We start from the raw sequence: 17,029 nt of genomic DNA, 5'->3' as shown, positions 1-17,029 counted from the left end.
TTAGGTAAGATTGTTCCGATCGACTACAAAGCTGTGGAACCCAAATCACGTATGTATGTATGTATGTAACTCCAATTCCAGCTTTGAGCTAGCACATAAGGTTGATCAAATGGGCCAGTGTTCCTTATTTAAAAATAATTCTCACTTCATCTCCTTTTATGTTGTTCTAATTCTATAGGATTGGGTGATCTCACCATTTGTTAATTTATACGGATTATGTTCAACAACAGAACTACCAGAGAAGTAAAAATCATTAAATCTTGGTCAATAGGTGGATCGAAAAGATATTTAAAAAGTGCCATCTATAGATGTGGATACTGGTGGGGAGGTGAAACACATTTGTTTACTTTAATAGTAAGCACATGTTCAGCGGGTTGAGGAGGTGAAACACATTTGTTTACATTTTTAGGGTAAGCACATGTTCAGCGGGTTGAAGAGATGATACACATTTTGTATTATAGAAGGCTTGTAACACTTGTAACGCTTTCTTGTTACCCCCCTTTGAAGGCCCCGAATTATTTTCTGAACGAAAGCTCAAAAATAACCGAGAAATCGACCTTCTTATTAACTCATTTTGATGACTGTTTCTGACCTAAAATTGCACGAAAAATCGATTTAGCTAGGCTTCAGAACCTATAAACACTTCCTTATCCCTCAAAATTGATGTTTTATAGTTGATACGAGCAACAAGCAACATATGTTTTGATCCTTCGGTTCTACTCATGACCTAGGCAGTTAAGCTGAACCCGACAGATCGAGGCAATCCTCACCTTAACTGATCTAACTGGTACTAACACAATTTTCAGATATAAATGTTCTTTGCGATACGTTTATTGCAGCTTTGCAACTTGAGTGAAGACCAGAGTACGAAAACACACAGCAGGTAAGCAACTCACTTTTGGTGACTGTTCCTCACGAACATTCTGATCCTGTAACAATTTAGTATACGGTAACTTAGAAGTGAAACCCACTTATTGTAGTACCAACTATGGTCATACGAGACTAAGGAATAATATACATAAATAAGTTACATAATAAATTAATACCATATATAACAAACATATGAACAGGGAGATCGTATCCTTAACAAATCGAACAGGTACTATCGCAATTTCCAGAGCAGGTACTATCACAATTTCCAGAGCGTAATTTTCACAATTTCCAGAGCATAACAAAGTCAAAAGAAACACAACGAAGGTAGGTTACCAACACCACAATACAATATAACAATTATACTAACAACTGAATTAAATTTATTCTGACGACGGGCAGCCCTGATGTGCTCGTTCATCCTCAACGAGCGACCACTTGTAATAGAGGTGTTATGTCATGTGACACCGATCCGTCCAATCACAAACAGGACGAGTCAGCAGATCGATATCGTGGGTTTACTTTCCTTATCTTTATTTGACCCTCTGTTCACATTGTTATCTCTACCACATCTCAGCTCGGCAAGGTCCACGTGCAATATCTGCACCGCGGTAAACACGCCATGATTACGTCATGAACTTGAAATAGTGTGATTGTTGTACTTATATAACCGTGCCCATTGCCCACGTACAATACAAACTGTTGGGGGGGGGGGGGGGGATTGTAGGAACTTATCGTCCAGTCATGAACAGAATATTAACATAATTTTTTAGTTATTTAAGCAGACCTGGTAATTTAAAAAAAATCACTGTCCACTTCCCTCAAAAAAACAGGGTTCAAATTAACAAGTTGGGCACACACGAATGCGATGTCGCTCAGATAAGGCAACATCTTCGCCACAACTTTGTTTCCCTAAATCTTGTACCGCTTCAGATAGCCAATTGAGCGTTCCACGTGGATGCGGGCGATGCTGACTTTTCTGCTGGCTGCTACTGTATGTTTATTATTAAATACTGACATGATTGTGTGCCATCAGCAATCTGCTGTTCCAACATAAGATTCCTTTCCTTGTAGTCTATGCATTTCCTCAGCTGAGTTGTTCTGCTCCTCTAGAATTGTTTCAGCCTCTGCTACTCTCTTCTGTTCCTCTAGAATTGTCTCAGCCTCTGCTACTCTCTTCTGTTCCTCTAGAATACGCTCAGCTTCTGCTACTCTCTTCTGTTCCTCTAGAATACGCTTAGCTTCTGCTACTCTCTTCTGCTCCTCTAGAACTCTCTCCACCTCTGCTACTCTCTTATGCTCCTCTAGAACTCTCTCAGCTTCTGCTACTCTCTTCTCATTCTCACCATTTTAGGTATTCTTTAAGTTGTGAAAAGCGTCTGGCTAAGTGCGAAGTATGTGACGTTGCACTTTGTGTGCTTTATTTTAAGCCTTATCATCAGTTAGAGTGATAAGCACAAAACCTGACAATTTTTGTAAAATTCTAGTAAATTGGTAAATGGAATTATGATAGTAGTTTATAAGTATAGCTGTTCCCACTATCATGATTTGTTTAATGTACCACTTAAATTTTGTATGGTATTGTTTAAATTTTATTCAGCCATTCTGACAAGGGCTTTTAGTTTTATTATCTGACCCTGAGTTTCTGTTTAATTACCTATCGTACCTACAGAAGTACACTATTCATTAAACCCATACTTTTAAAAGTACATTATTTATTAAACCCGTGCTTTTAAAAGTACATCATTCAAATATATGATGTACTTTTAAAAGTACGATGCAATGTTCCAAAAACGCAAGCTCCAACAATGAACTTTTTAAAAGTACGGGTCGAAAAAGCTATAAAAAATATGAATTTTTTCAAAATAATTATTGCACCGTCGGAGTTGGTACCTCAGTGCTTCGGAAACAAAATTTCATCAAAAAATTCGAAAGTTTAGAGTTGTTGGTATTATATGGGTTAAACCCCCCCCCCTCCCCCAACAGTTTGTATTGTACGTGGGCAATGGGCACGGTTATATAAGTACAACAATCACACTATTTCAAGTTCATGACGTAATCATGGCGTGTTTACCGCGGTGCAGATATTGCACGCGGACCTTGCCGAGCCGAGATGTGGTAGAGATAACAATGTGAACAGAGGGTCAAATAAAGATAAGGAAAGTAAACACACGATATCGATCTGCTGACTCGTCCTGTTTGTGATTGGACGGATCGGTGTCACATGACATAACACCTCTATTACAAGTGGTCGCTCGTTGAGGATGAACGAGCACATCAGGGCTGCCCGTCGTCAGAATAAATTTAATTCAGTTGTTAGTATAATTGTTATATTGTGGTGTTGGTAACCTACCTTCGTTGTGTTTCTTTTGACTTTGTTATCATGCTGTGCTCTGGAAATTGTGATAGTACCTGTCCGATTTATTAAGGAGACGATCTCCCTAGCTGTTCATATGTTGCAGGATCAGAATGCTCGTGAGGAACAGTCACCTAAAGTGAGTTGCTTACCTGCTGTGTGTTTTCGTACTCTGGTCTTCACTCAAGTTGCAAAGCTGCAATAAACGTATCGCAAAGAACATTTATATCTGAAAATTGTGTTAGTACCAGTTAGATCTGTTAATGTGAGGATTGCCTCGATCTGTCGGGTTCATTTTAACTGCCTAGGTCATGAGTAGAACCGAAGGATCAAAACATATGTTGCTTGTTGCTCGTATCAACTATAAAACATCGATTTTGAGGGATAAGGAAGTGTTTATAGGTTCTGAAACCTAGCTAAATCGATTTTTCGTGCAATTTTAGGTCAGAAACAGTCATAAAAATGAGTTAATAAGAAGGTCGATTTCTCGGTTATTTTTGAGCTTCCGTTCATAAAATAATTCGGGGCCTTCAAAGGGGGGTAACAAGAAAGCGTTACAAGTGTTACAAGCCTTCTATAATACAAAATGTGTATCATCTCTTCAACCCGCTGAACATGTGCTTACCCTAAAAATGTAAACAAATGTGTTTCACCTCCTCAACCCGCTGAACATGTGCTTACTATTAAAGTAAACAAATGTGTTTCACCTCCCCACCAGTATCCACATCTATTATCCATATGTTTACTGCCAAATTAATCTATCGATAATGTCACATATGAGCAAGAGCACGTTATGTACTTCAATCTTCATACAAACTGTGATCACAAGGGCGGTGCAACTGCAAGAAATGGTAATTGGCGCTTTAGCATAAATAATGCTGCCTATTGCTAATGCTAGGTGAAGATCTGCAGCTGTCATTGAATTAGTTTTCCATTCATTTTCCATGAAAATATGTGAAGGACGCACCTTAAGAGACGAAAGAGTAGACTACAGACAACAGTAAATACTGTACAATTTTATTCCTAAGCAATATATTTGATCTGTACCCATGACCTAGTATAATATGACAAAGACAATACTGGCCTTAGTTACAGCGATGTTTTGACCTTAGACTTATGAAGCACTCAATTGTAACATTTAATAAGTTTTATATCTTTATATTTAGATGGTTTGAAATAAATCGTTTGTTTCGCACAATATTTCTCGAAGAAACATCATTATCTTACATTACGAGCCCGGTGTTGACCACCTAATTCCAGCTAAGACTTCAATAATACGAATAGTTGCAGCTATATAACAAACTCTTACGACAGTCAGTTCAGATCAGATGTAGTTAAAAACCCAGTTAGACACGGATACTGTATAGTTATTTTTATTGCTTTAGTGTAATGTGGTAAGCTAGTTACAGCTTAAGCGTAGTTAGCCGTTCACCTTGTGACCAATACCTTATGAAAGTTACTCTTCTACTTCTCCACACTTTGTCTCGTATAGTGTTTTTTACAGAGGCGGTATATGTGGATTTGCATTATGGCTTAATACCGCACTTTATCGCACCATCGCGATCGGCCGTTATTCGTTCTATCAGATTTGTGCACTTGGTACTGCTGTGTACACCAACAATGAGATATGATCGAAATGCCCATAACCATGGTTAGGGTCAAACGTTTTTCATGACGTAACATCAAAAACACCGGAAAGATTAATTTAAAAAATAAGGAATACACATTATCAGATGGCAAGTTGACAATGTAGCAACTTTCAATACTATAAGTATAGCTAATTGATATAGAATGAAAAGAAAAGAAGGTGAATCCTGGATCGTGATCCTCATTGAATTGAAGTCGAGTCACTTTATTCATGATACACTTTATACACACTCTGTATTGGAATATAATGTTGAAATGTTGAAAGATACAATACTGAATACACTGCCTCAGTCATATGTTCCCAGTTCAACATCCGCAGTAATCAATGTGTAAGACATTAACCTTGCAAGTTATTTGTTATGTTAAACTCAACAATCGTGAAAGGCAACACTTTATACACTACGCTGTTGAATAATTCAACCTGAGAGTACCTCAAGGCTGCAAATTTGGCGAATTATTTAGCTTAATTGTGGCGTTTTTTGTCTCCAAATGTGCCGCACATAAAAACTTTGAGGCAGGGGCGGAATCCCACTATTTGCAAAATATTACCGCAGTTATATGTTGCCTCTGCTCCTAAATATAAATACTAAATAATCTACAATTCTCTTCTATCTAGAGAACATGTATTTCTAACAAAGCAGGAGTAAAAGTAGAGAAATGGAGAGTAACTAAGCAGGAGTAAAAGTAGAGAAATGGAGGGTAACTAAACAGGGAGGGAGGAGCTCACGTTTACCTTCAGTGCTAACTAAACACTAGACAGACCTCTCTTTAGGGATTATCACTGTGCTAAATGCTAATTGTCACAGCCAGATTGACGAGTTTGGGATGCTTTAAGTCGCTGGGTAGATATATCATTATCAAGGTTAAGGACAGGCAGCTTATTGCATTAATTAATTGTCGCTTTAGATAAATTTTAATTAAGTGAAGTATAGAGCGGTGTAGTTCGATAGGTAAGAATATCAAAGTATAAGAATTAGTTTCCCTTATGGCAATTTACGAATTTGCCCGGTCTGCCGGTGACACTGCTCTCAGAAGTCTCAGAAGTTTCAGAGCAGATATTAACCTCTTAAAGAACAATGTTACCCTGAGTGACAACATATTACCACCACAGTATGTCAGTTTCCTTAGATTAAAATGTAGATTTAGAGACAGGTTTGGGGTTGGACTATAAGGTTTGCAGCTCAATTATGTGTCGTATTAAGTTATGTTTCTTAAATTATGAATGTTTTATTTACGAGTCAATTCATGCTCTGAAGGTCTCGTACTTCACTGAAATAACTTAATTTCAGGCAGTGTGAGTGGTGATAAGAACGAACTACGTAGGCTCCATGGTATGTGTTTCACTTTAATAAACCTAAATACCTAGCAAGTCTAAAAATGTACAAAGCGAATTCTTATACTTAAAGTTAAATATCACTTAGAAAAGCGGACAGGCAGCGGAATAATTAAAATTATCTAAGGACGACAAAGATGCACGTACTCTAGTTATGGCGGTTTAAAATCATGTTAATTCTGATTTCTGACCGCCTAAAGTTGACTGACTAGACATGTAAATTCAAAGCGAACCGAACTTGAAATAAATAATTAACATAAATTGTGCCTCCCCCCTTTTCCCCGACCCAAAAAGGAATAAAGGGTTGCCCCAAATTTCCCCGATTTTAAGAGAATTCCCCAATATCTTTCTGGGGCCCCCCCCGGTTTGAAGAGTAATGGAATTGGAACTCAAGGTCTCCCCAAGGGCCCCAACTTTACCGTGATTTCGTATTTTGCAAAATCCCAGGGGGAAATTTTTGATGATCACGTTTAAAGATAAGATCTCCCAACTTGCGCCCCCACTAAAGGGGTATTATTTTCCCGGGCACGTGTGTTTTTCAATCCCCTCCCCCTGTCGTTAATCTTTTGAAAACATGGGGGGGGGGGGGGGGGGGGGGGGGTTTTTGCAAACCAATTTAAGAAATTTTCCCAGGGGATTTAATTGAATAATTTGTAGTAATTAAAAAAAATTTGAAAACTGTGTTAATAGAATGACCGTTTAAGGGGTTTTAAATGCATCACGTTTATGCCCTATATTTTCAAAGGTTACTAAAAACCCTATACCTAATTTTCGTGCCACCTTCCCCCCCAAACCTAAACGGGATAGGTTTATTGTTTAAAAGTCAAAAGAAACCCATTTCGGGGTTTTGGCAAAGATATCCCTTTCGTAGCGTTTTTTTAATTTTTCTACCCCAACAAAAATTTCCCCCAATTTATTGCAAGGAAAATTTGGGAAAGGGCCGGGTCTATGTCATTCTGGAATTGCACTTTTTTATTATTTTGCAATTAAATTTCCCCCAATGCTTGAGGGAATTGGGGAAAAAAAAACAACTGAAAGTGGGGGGAAAACGGCATTATTAAGTCAGAGTAAAAATTTACCCACGCCCCCGCATTCAAATGTTCCCCTCTCGGGGAAATTGGCAAAAACTACGGGACCATTTTTCTTTTGAGATTTTATGGGTCCTCATTAGTGATCGGGACTTTTTTTGGTTTTTTCAGTGCTAGGTAAAAGGGGAAAAAGGGTTCTCAGTCACCGTTGCAAAAAATTTCCCTTTTCTAAATTTTTCAAAAAGGGAAAATCCCACGGTCTGCTCTTTTTTCTTGAACAAACCAAAGATTTTTTGCCCCCCCTGCATTTTTAATAGCATTTTTGGGTTTGATATTGATAAAAACTTTAGGATGTACCCCTCCAAACAATATATATTTTGAAAAAAAACCCTCACATGGGCTTGATGGGGAAAAACTTTAAATTTACACCGAGAAATTGTATGAAAGTTTTAATCAACCCCTTTTTTAAGCTCTTCAAAAACCCTTTCAATGGGCCCGAAAAATAAACATTAATTCGACTGCATAAACGGGAAAAAGGGACCCCTAAAATTAATACTGTATAAGGGTAAAGGAAAACCCAAAAAACCCGGCCCGCCCCCTTGCCAGCACGATGAAAAACTAATTTTTAATTGAATGTATATTTTGGGTTTAAATGGGTTTTACCTAAAAATTTGTTTGACAAAAAAAAAAAACCCCTGAAACTGGGAAAACCCCCTGACTAGTTTCCCCCTTAAATTTTCGTTTTTGAATACTGTGAGGGGGGCGAAACCCAATTTTTAAACCCCGACACGGTATGGATTAAAATCAATTTCCAGCGGCAAAAAACCGAATATGCAAATAAATAGATTACTTTTGGTTCCCGGGCCGGGAATCAATGCAAAGGTTTTAAAGTGAAAAATTTCCCGGTTTTCCCGGGTTCCCCTGTTCTTTTTTTTTAAAATTTTTTTTAAATAGTACAGGGGGGGCCCCGGAAAAAGCCAGGTGGGCATACTTTGGGCCCCTTAAATAGCCCCGGGCCGTGTTTTATATTTGGGGAGCTGTTGCTTTGCAGAGGGCCCTTACGGGAATTACGGGGTTGAGGTTTTCCGTGGGCCAAAGATTTAAAATTTTCCCAAATTTTTTAGACCCCCCCATTCAATTATTAAAACACCCATATTTTTTTCTTTGAAACATGCGGAAGGCCAAATTTAAAAATTTATTGCACATGTTTTGGGAAAACATGAGGAAAAACGGTTAGAAAGGGCCCAAAGGTTATAAAGCTTTTCTGTTCTCTTTAAAACAAAATTGATGGGTAAATTATGTGGACACCGTGACACAACCCCTTTAAAAACAATTCCCATAATTTTTTAACGGGTGGTTTACCTTTTCCCAACGTGTTTGGGGTTTAAACCATTCCCCCCTGCCCAAACGAAATAAATTTAAACTCGTTAGCTTCTTTATCTGGGTTTTAAACTGAAAAAGTTAAAGTTCAAATTTTTTCGGGGAAAAAATTAAATTTTGAAGGGCCCAAAACCCACGATTAAAAAAAATTTGCTTGAGCCCGACTATCCAAACTATCAAATAAATGAAAAAAAAATAAACCTTCATTTGAAACAAATGAACTCAAATTTTTTTCGATTTGCCCAAATTCCTCGCCCCCGGTGATTTTTAAGTAAGTCTTTCCCCAAAAAAGAATTTTTTAAATTTGGGCACTCAAGGCCCCGGCTATTAACCCAAGGGATGCCCACGGGAACTTTTGGCCCCCCCTGTCCCAATATTCAAAAAATACTTTTATTCCCAATTTTCCCGCCCCAATTCAAACCATGTTAAATTAGATTTTAGCTTTTTAATTTCCCGTCCCCCCCCCGGGTGGGCAGACTTTTAAAATTTTAATACTAAAAAAAATGGGGACCCCCCCCGGACTCCTCTGTTCCAAAGTACAATTTTAAAAATTTGTTGTTTTTGAAAAACCCCGGGTTAAAAGGGTACAAAAAGGGAAGAAAAAGGGTTTTCTAAAAGGGTAAAACACCTGAAAAATTTCAGATTTAAAAGAAACAGTGTCCCTTTATTTCTTTTCCCTACTGTGTCCCTATAAATTTCTTCCCTGTTTCTTATAGAGAAAAAACGGGTGTTTCTTAGAAAACACCTACCAAACCATGGGGGTTTTTTCCCCAAAAGAGAGAAATATACCCTTTGGAGTGATTTTGGGACTAATTTTGATAATCCCAATTTTTTAAAATATTTTTTTATAAAGGGCATAAATTTTTTTGCTTGTTTTCAAGATGAAAATGCAAATTTCATTGTAATTTTTTCCTTGATTTTTTTTGCCGTGATTTTAGCACTCACACCACCGGCCCCCATCCCCCCGTAAAGTTATTTTGGGCCGTTTCGCTTTGTGGAATAATAAAATATTTTTCGGGGGGAAATAAATTTAAAAGCCTTAGATGATCAAAAACAACTTTAAATTTTTTCTTTGTGTTTTGCATTTTTGTGGAAGATTAAAAAGTAGAAACCTTTCAAATCCCCAAAAGTTTTTTAAACCCTCCCAAAATTCCCAAACCCCAAACACCGCCAGGGCCCCTTCCTTGAAATCCCCCAATTTACTTCTAAAATCTTTCCCCAGCGGAGCTGAAAATTACAACACCCAAAAACCCGGGTTTTTTTTACAAAAATTTCCCCAAGAAATATCCCAAGTTTGTTTTACCTTTTGGCGTAGCTGAAACCCCTAACCCACCCTAAACCTATCTTTCGAAAGCAGTTTTTGGCAGTCACCCCAGAGATCAGGCCCAGTCGCCCCAATAAAAATCTAACGTGTAAAACAGATTTAAAAGAAACCACCATTCCCACACCACACGGTACGGGAGAAAAGGGAAATTATTTAAAACCATATGGCCGGGCCCAGAATACCACAAGGCCGGGGGGTTTGCTAAGGGGGGAAATGGTTGGCTTTGGGTTGGCTTCTAGTCGGCTATTGGGCCCGGGATCCGGTTCCCTGGCGAAGAGTGCGAGAAGTATTTTAAAATAAGGGGGATGGGGCCCTTGGGGAAGCCCTTGTGGAGAGAGAAAGAATCGGGGGGGTTTTTGGGGGTAAAATTTAAAATGGGGGATTTTTGGGACGGTTAACCAGTGGCCCTTACCTTAAAGTCCCTTGGTGGGGTGTTTTTACAGAAGGGAATGGGGGGGCCCCGGGGGACGGGAAAACAAAGTCGGCAGGGCCCGTGTTTTGGGGTTTAACAGAGTGGGGCAGGGTGTTACCCATTCCCTAATTGTTTCTTTTAAATTTTGGTTTTTTTTAAAGTCAAATGTCTATCCATAAAAAACTAAAAAAATTGAAACGTTTTAAAGTTTATCCAAAAACCCTGCCAATTAAAAGTAGGGTTTTTTGTTTTTACTCTGGGGAAAAAGTGATTTAATGTGCCCACAAAAAAAGGTTAACCCTGAGGAGTGTAAAACTAGGGGTTACCCCGAATGGTCGAGTAAAGGTCCCTTTTAAAACCCTTTCGTAGCCACAAGTAAAAAACTTTTAAAAAATGGAAATTTTTTTTGATGTTAGGTACCCCCTTTAAAAAGCCCGGGAAGTCTCTCTCTCTCTTTTTTCTGATAAGTAACAAATCAACCCTGGGAAAAATCCCAAGCAGAACTTGGCAGTAGTTAGCGAAAGGGATGGTTTAATTAAAAAATGACCCTTTCTAACTTTGCTCCCAAAGCTACATCGGAGGGTTTTAAGTTTCCTTGGGAACATGTTTTTGGTTGAAAAAGGGACTGAGCAGCTCAAAATTTTCCGCTTTTTACCGTTGTTGTTTTAAACCCCGGGGCCCCGTACGTGTTATTATCAATGGAAAATGGCCCGGTTTCAAAACGTCGGCTGACCTCAGCGACATTTATCCACCCCCTTCGGGTCGTCCAGGAGCGATCAAAGGTGATGGAAAAAATAAAAGGGGGGTTTTCCCTCTACCGCCAATTCTCCTTCATAACGACAAACCCCTTACATAAAAAAACCAGGCGCATTTTTCGCACACATACGGGAAAATAGAAAAAGGCGCATTTTAACGAAACACAAGGGAAAAATTGCAAGGCGAATTTTACCGCAACTTGGGTTTAAATAGCAAGGGCTTTTTACCGCACCATAGGGAAAATTGCAAGGCGCATTTTCCCCAAAAACCCCTAGGGGTAAAATAGCAAGGCGCATTTTACCGCACACAATAGGGGAAAAATTGAAAGGGGCGCTTTTTACCGCACACATAGGGGGTAAATAGCAGGGCTTTTTAAACCCGCAAACTTTCCGGGTAAATACCCAAGGGCGCATTTTACCGCACACAAAAGGGGGAAAAATGAAAGGGCCAATTCTACCGCACACATAGGGGTTTAAATTGCAAGGGGAAATTTTAAACCTTTACCCCTTACGGGAAAATTTGGAAAAAGGCCCCAATTTTACCGCACACATAGGGGGTTAAAGCAAGGCCCCTTTTCCCCGCAACACATACGGGTAATAGAAAGGGCGCATTTTACCCCACATAGGGTCAATACCCAAGGCGCTTTTTAAAGCACAATACGGGTAAAAAAGCAAGGCGCATTTTACCGCCCATACGGGTAAATTAAGAAAAAGGGGCTTTTCCCCGCAAAATAGGGAAAATTTTAGAGGGCATTCTACCCCCACACAACGGGAAAATTACCCAAGGGCATTTTAGGGAACAAACGGGTAAATAGGCCAAGGCGCATTTTACCGCACCCCATAGGGGTTTAAATGCAAGGGCATTTTACCCCCCAACTAGGGGTTTAATGCAAGGCGCATTTTACCGCACCCCCATACGGGTAAATAGAAAGGGAAAATTTAGTACCCCGTTAAAGAGGTAAAATTTAAAACCCCAATCAAAATGTAAAAAACGAAATTTGTCAAACGAGTTTCCGATCGAAAAAATTTCCCAAATTTGCTTATTGTTTAAAAGAGGGCCCGGTTCACTTTATGGGGCGGGGTTTCCCAAAGCCCATTTTATTTCGGAAAATTCCCCCCCCCTTTATCCGGCCCTTTCCGCCAAAAAAATGCGATTCGCCCGGTAAACAGTTTAAGTGTGTAAGGGACCCCGAGCATATAGACAAAGGGAAAAGTCCCTGTACTGGAAAAAACCCCCTTTGAAAAGAGCCTGCAGGTTTATTAACCCCCTATTGCCAACCCCCCTGCCAGGCCAACCCGATATGGGGGGCGGTTTTTCACTAGCCCTATTGCAAATAATAAAACCCAGAGGGGTGCTAATGTCCCCATTGTGCAAACTTTGGGTATTTTTGATTGGTGGATATATGTGGGAACACTTTTCATCTTTTCTTTTCCTAAAACCCTGTGATTTATGGTTTCCCAAAGGGAAATCGTGCAAAATAACCATCAGCCCTGTCAATCATATTAATCAGTGGGAGGGGGAAAGGATAGTGACTGGTCGGGTTTTAACACGGAGGGGTTTAATTAGATATTGTGTATTTTTGGGGAGGGGGAATAAAAAACCGGGGGGGATTTAAAGGCTGCGAGATATAGGGGGAGTGTTATTTTGGGGGAAAAGGGGAAAAGCATTTTTTTAAAGATTTTGCCGCGCCCATTTAGGTCCCGTTTTTAAATCTTTTAAAATTTTGATGTTTGGGTTTCCCTTTGGTTTGGGGGTGCGGGATACCGTATTCTAATATTGAGGGATATTTACAGTTTCTCATGCACCCACGTCGTGATTCTGGAGCCCTTTTTGGGTTGACCACAAAAAATGTAATTTTTATGTTGCTGGTGTCTCATACGCTTGGGGAAAATTGTGAAAGGTGGGCAGTGCCCGGTAGCTTAAGTAATTTTAAATATTACTAAAAATTTTTAAAAGAAATGCGCTGAGATTTTAAGTTTTTTTTAAAACTGTAAATATATTTAACGTTTGTCAAAGTGGACAAAATGTTACTATCAAAAATCGAACTGATTTAACTTTAAAGGGCAGAAAGTGCAACAAACCCAAATGTCTTATTTTTGGGTAAGGTTTTGGGGTTTTAATGCAAAAATAAGAGTACGAAAAAAAAAAAATGGAATTTTCAAAACACGGGGGGGAAATGTTTCTTGTGTAGGTAAAAAAAACACGGCGTTTTTTGAAAACTAGATAAAATTTAAATAAAGGGGCCCTTTATAAAACCCCAATAAATTTGGGTTTATTAAATAAATAACCCTAAAAATAATACAAAACCCAGGGAAGTCGTTCAAAAGTGAATGCCCGTAAAAATTGAACCCCTAACTAGTTATAAAACTATATTTAGGTATATAGCTAACTAGTTAAAACGTGCATTATAGGGGTCGATATTTAATATATCTTTTAAAAACTGTACATTCTGGATTCAATATATAATATACATTTATCTATTCCCCTCTCCCTAACGCCCAAAAAAAGCTTTTTCCGTCGCCAGAAAATTTTATTCATACAATGTAGGGATATTAAATTTTAAAAAACCCCTGAAAACTTAGTAGGCACATTTTTTTTTTATATGAAAAGTTTTTTGATGTGGGAAAAAAAACCTTTCATTTTTAACAATGAAAAAATACTCATTATGGGAGGTATTTTGATCATAAAACCCGGCCCCCCATACGGCCCCCATACGGGGCCCCCATTTCGGCCCCCCATTTGGCCACCATACCCGGCCCCCATAGGCCACCTTTCCCGGGAACCCTACGGGGCCCCATTTCCCGGGATTTCAGTCACCCCTAGGGAAACCCAAAAAAGTTTAATAATCCCCCCAAAACAAACCCAAATTTTGCAGGATCGATGGATTTCTCATTTAAAGAAACAAATCTTTTGTTTTTATGATTATTTGCACCCGTACCTATAACTTTTAAATTTAATTTTTGGGGACCAAAGGGTAACCGTTTCGTTTAATTAAAAATGTGTAAATCCAAAAAATTTTTTTCCTTGGGTTTTTCTTTTTCTCATTCCCGAGTAATTTAAAAATTTTTCGCCCAAACAATTTCTGGCTTTCTACCCACCTAATTTAATTTTAAGCATTAAAAAAAAATATTTATTTCGTTTAAAGTTTTAAACGCTTAAATTTTGGTTTTCCCAAACCAAAAATATCGACCCCCTGCAGGGCCATGATTAAAGCTGATCTTGATATGAAAATTACTTATTTCTTGATCTATATTTTTAAAAATAGCCCGCACGAACAAAAGGGTGATTTTTGGGGGGAGGATCCTCTTGAAAGAAGTTTTTAAAAAGGGTTTTTTTTACTTTGTGCTGGGTTTAAAAAATTTTTATTCAGAAATTCTAAATGTCCCACATAAACTAAATTTCTGTGGAACCCTGTGTGGGAAACTTTTGCTGGTTTTTGAGTGGTGCCCTTCCAAATTTTTAAATATGTAGGTTTTAAAAATATAAAAAAACCGCAATAAGTTTTGGGAAAATTACCACAAAAAAACCCGGGTTTATTTTTTTTTTTTACAATACTTTTCTGAAAAACAAAGGGCATCCCAACCCCTTTCATCCAAAAAATTCGTATTGATCCGGGCAAACAAGAGTACAGGTTTCGTTGACCCCAAATTAATCGTTTAAAGGTTCCCTTACAATTTTCATAAACGGAAAACTTCTTTTTTCCCCTCTTTTTTGATTTAATATAAAAAGTGGAACTAAGATGTAAAATCATTCAATTTAGTTTAAATTTCGTGCCGAACCCTGTCCCGGGGCCCGGGGGCCAGCTTTCCCCCCGATTCCCCAAAATTAAGGGGAATTTAGGAAATTTGGTTTTGGGAAATAACTTTGATCCCTGGGAAATTCAAACCTGGGCAGTGTGAAAAGCTGTGGTTTTCTTAAATTTCCCAAACAGGGCTAATTAAAATAATCCCGGGAAATTTTTTTGTCTTTTTCGCAAGATCGTCAGCTTCGTGTTGCTCTTAAAACTGTTATTACTTCCCAAAAGTAGTACAATTTTTATTGGGAAAAAATAGGTACGAGTCCCCAAATTTTATTCGATTTACAATTAAAACTGATCAAAAATATGCTTTAAAAAAAATTTCCATTACCAAAAACCCCGAATTTAAAAAAAAACCCCACAAAAGGCGTGTGTGTTGAAACCCCCCCGATCCAGAAAGTTTATTTTGAACCGGGCTCTCTAGGTGCCATATTTTCCTTGATAGGTATTTTTGTTTTCCCCCCCTTTCTTGGGGTCTCCGGGGACTACCCCTTTCCCTGGTCGGGGCACGAAGGGGGATCACCCCCCGCCCCCCCAATCGAGCAACCTTGGTCCCAATTTTTTCCCGTTCCTTTCCGAGCTCTCCTTGATGGGTCTCTTTTTTTCTTTACTTGTTGGAAAACAGCGCTCTCTGACTAGTGGAGAAAGTTATGGTTTATTTGTTTCGCCCTCCGCCATTTTCCTTTAATTTTTCAAATTATTGGGTTTTTTTTTGTACTTTTTTAACGTTTCCCTTGGGAAAAATTTAAAAAGCGTTGCCAAATGCAAAATGGTTTTGGGGTTTGCTGGGGTTTTGACTACCGGGGGTGCTATTAGGGGTTTATTAGGTGCATAAATTTGATTTCCCCTCCGCCCTTTGCTTTAACAAAATGATTTGTGTCCCAAAATACCACCCTGCGTTACTTTTTAAAAAGTTAAAGGGTTTTTAAAAAAGTTTCCCCAAAGGGCCCCCTGTTATGCTATGGGGTACAATTACAACTCAAATCCCCAAAATCATTATTGGGGTGCTTAAAATTTTTAAATTCGATGGCGATTTTTGGAAATTTTTCAAGAATGTTATTATAAAATGGGGTTTAAAACAGCCCACCTTTACATGAGGACGAAAGTTTTAGGGCCCCGGTTTTTTAAAACTAAAAAAAAAAGAAAAATTTCAAAATTTAATATTTTTGGGTGTTCCCGGGGGCCCGAAAAAATTTAGGGGGCGTTACCTATTACGTAATCACCTTTTTGGGGAAAATTTTTTCCCCCCCCCCCCCCCCGTAAACAGTTTTCCACATAGCTATTGTGTCAAAATTACAAACCCGGGGTAATTCCCTTCGGGGAAAAACCCCCCCCCCCCCATCGTGATTACCCTAATATGTGAACGACCCCTTATTCAAGGAAATGAAATTGAAAATGTTTGAAAACGTAAATAAATTAACCTATAAGGATGTTAAACAAAATTTAATTTATGGTAAACTGTGATTGGCTCCCGTGCAGAAATGCCTGAATATCTTCTTTATCCTTGCTGACACTTGTTTGTGAGCTTGGGAAGCTTTATGAGCGGGGGGGTTGCCAGGTTTAAAAGGGGTATCCCCTGAAAGGAAGCTTGGGATTTAAAAAAAAATTTTAAAATCGTTATATTTGACAGGGGTTTTGGATACGTAGCAAAATTTGCAATTTATTTAAACAGGAAGGGGAACCCCCAAAAGGGAAATTTTCCGAAACCCCCAACCCGGGAATTGTTTTCAAAGATACTGTTTTTATCGAAAACCAAATTTTAAACCCCGGGTGTAATAAAATAACTAACTAAAAAGGTTAAAAATATAAAAAACCACCCCCCCAAAAAACTACTTTTTTGCGGGGGTTGTTTTCCCAAAATGTGTTACTAAAAGTAACATTTTTGCATGCTTTGTCTTAACCCCCAAAAAAATTTCAATTCCCCTTTTTTGGTTTACGTTTTTGTGTGTTTGAACCCATTGAGGATAAATTGTAGAATAAAAGGGAAAAAACAAAAAAGTTGAGTTCTGAAGAAAAAATCAGTTTCAGCGAATTTTTTTTTTTTTAAATTCAGGGTGAATTAAAAATGAAACTACTAGGTTCCCCCTAAAAGACTCAACTCTGCACCCGTGTCCAAAATGTTCATTA

This window comes from Bolinopsis microptera, chromosome 9 (genome assembly GCF_026151205.1).
Source record: "Bolinopsis microptera isolate Bmic1 chromosome 9, MBARI_Bmic_1.0, whole genome shotgun sequence".
Classification (NCBI taxonomy): domain Eukaryota; kingdom Metazoa; phylum Ctenophora; class Tentaculata; order Lobata; family Bolinopsidae; genus Bolinopsis; species Bolinopsis microptera.
The sequence above is the reverse complement of the archived record's forward strand: the minus strand, read 5'-3'. Positions refer to the sequence as shown.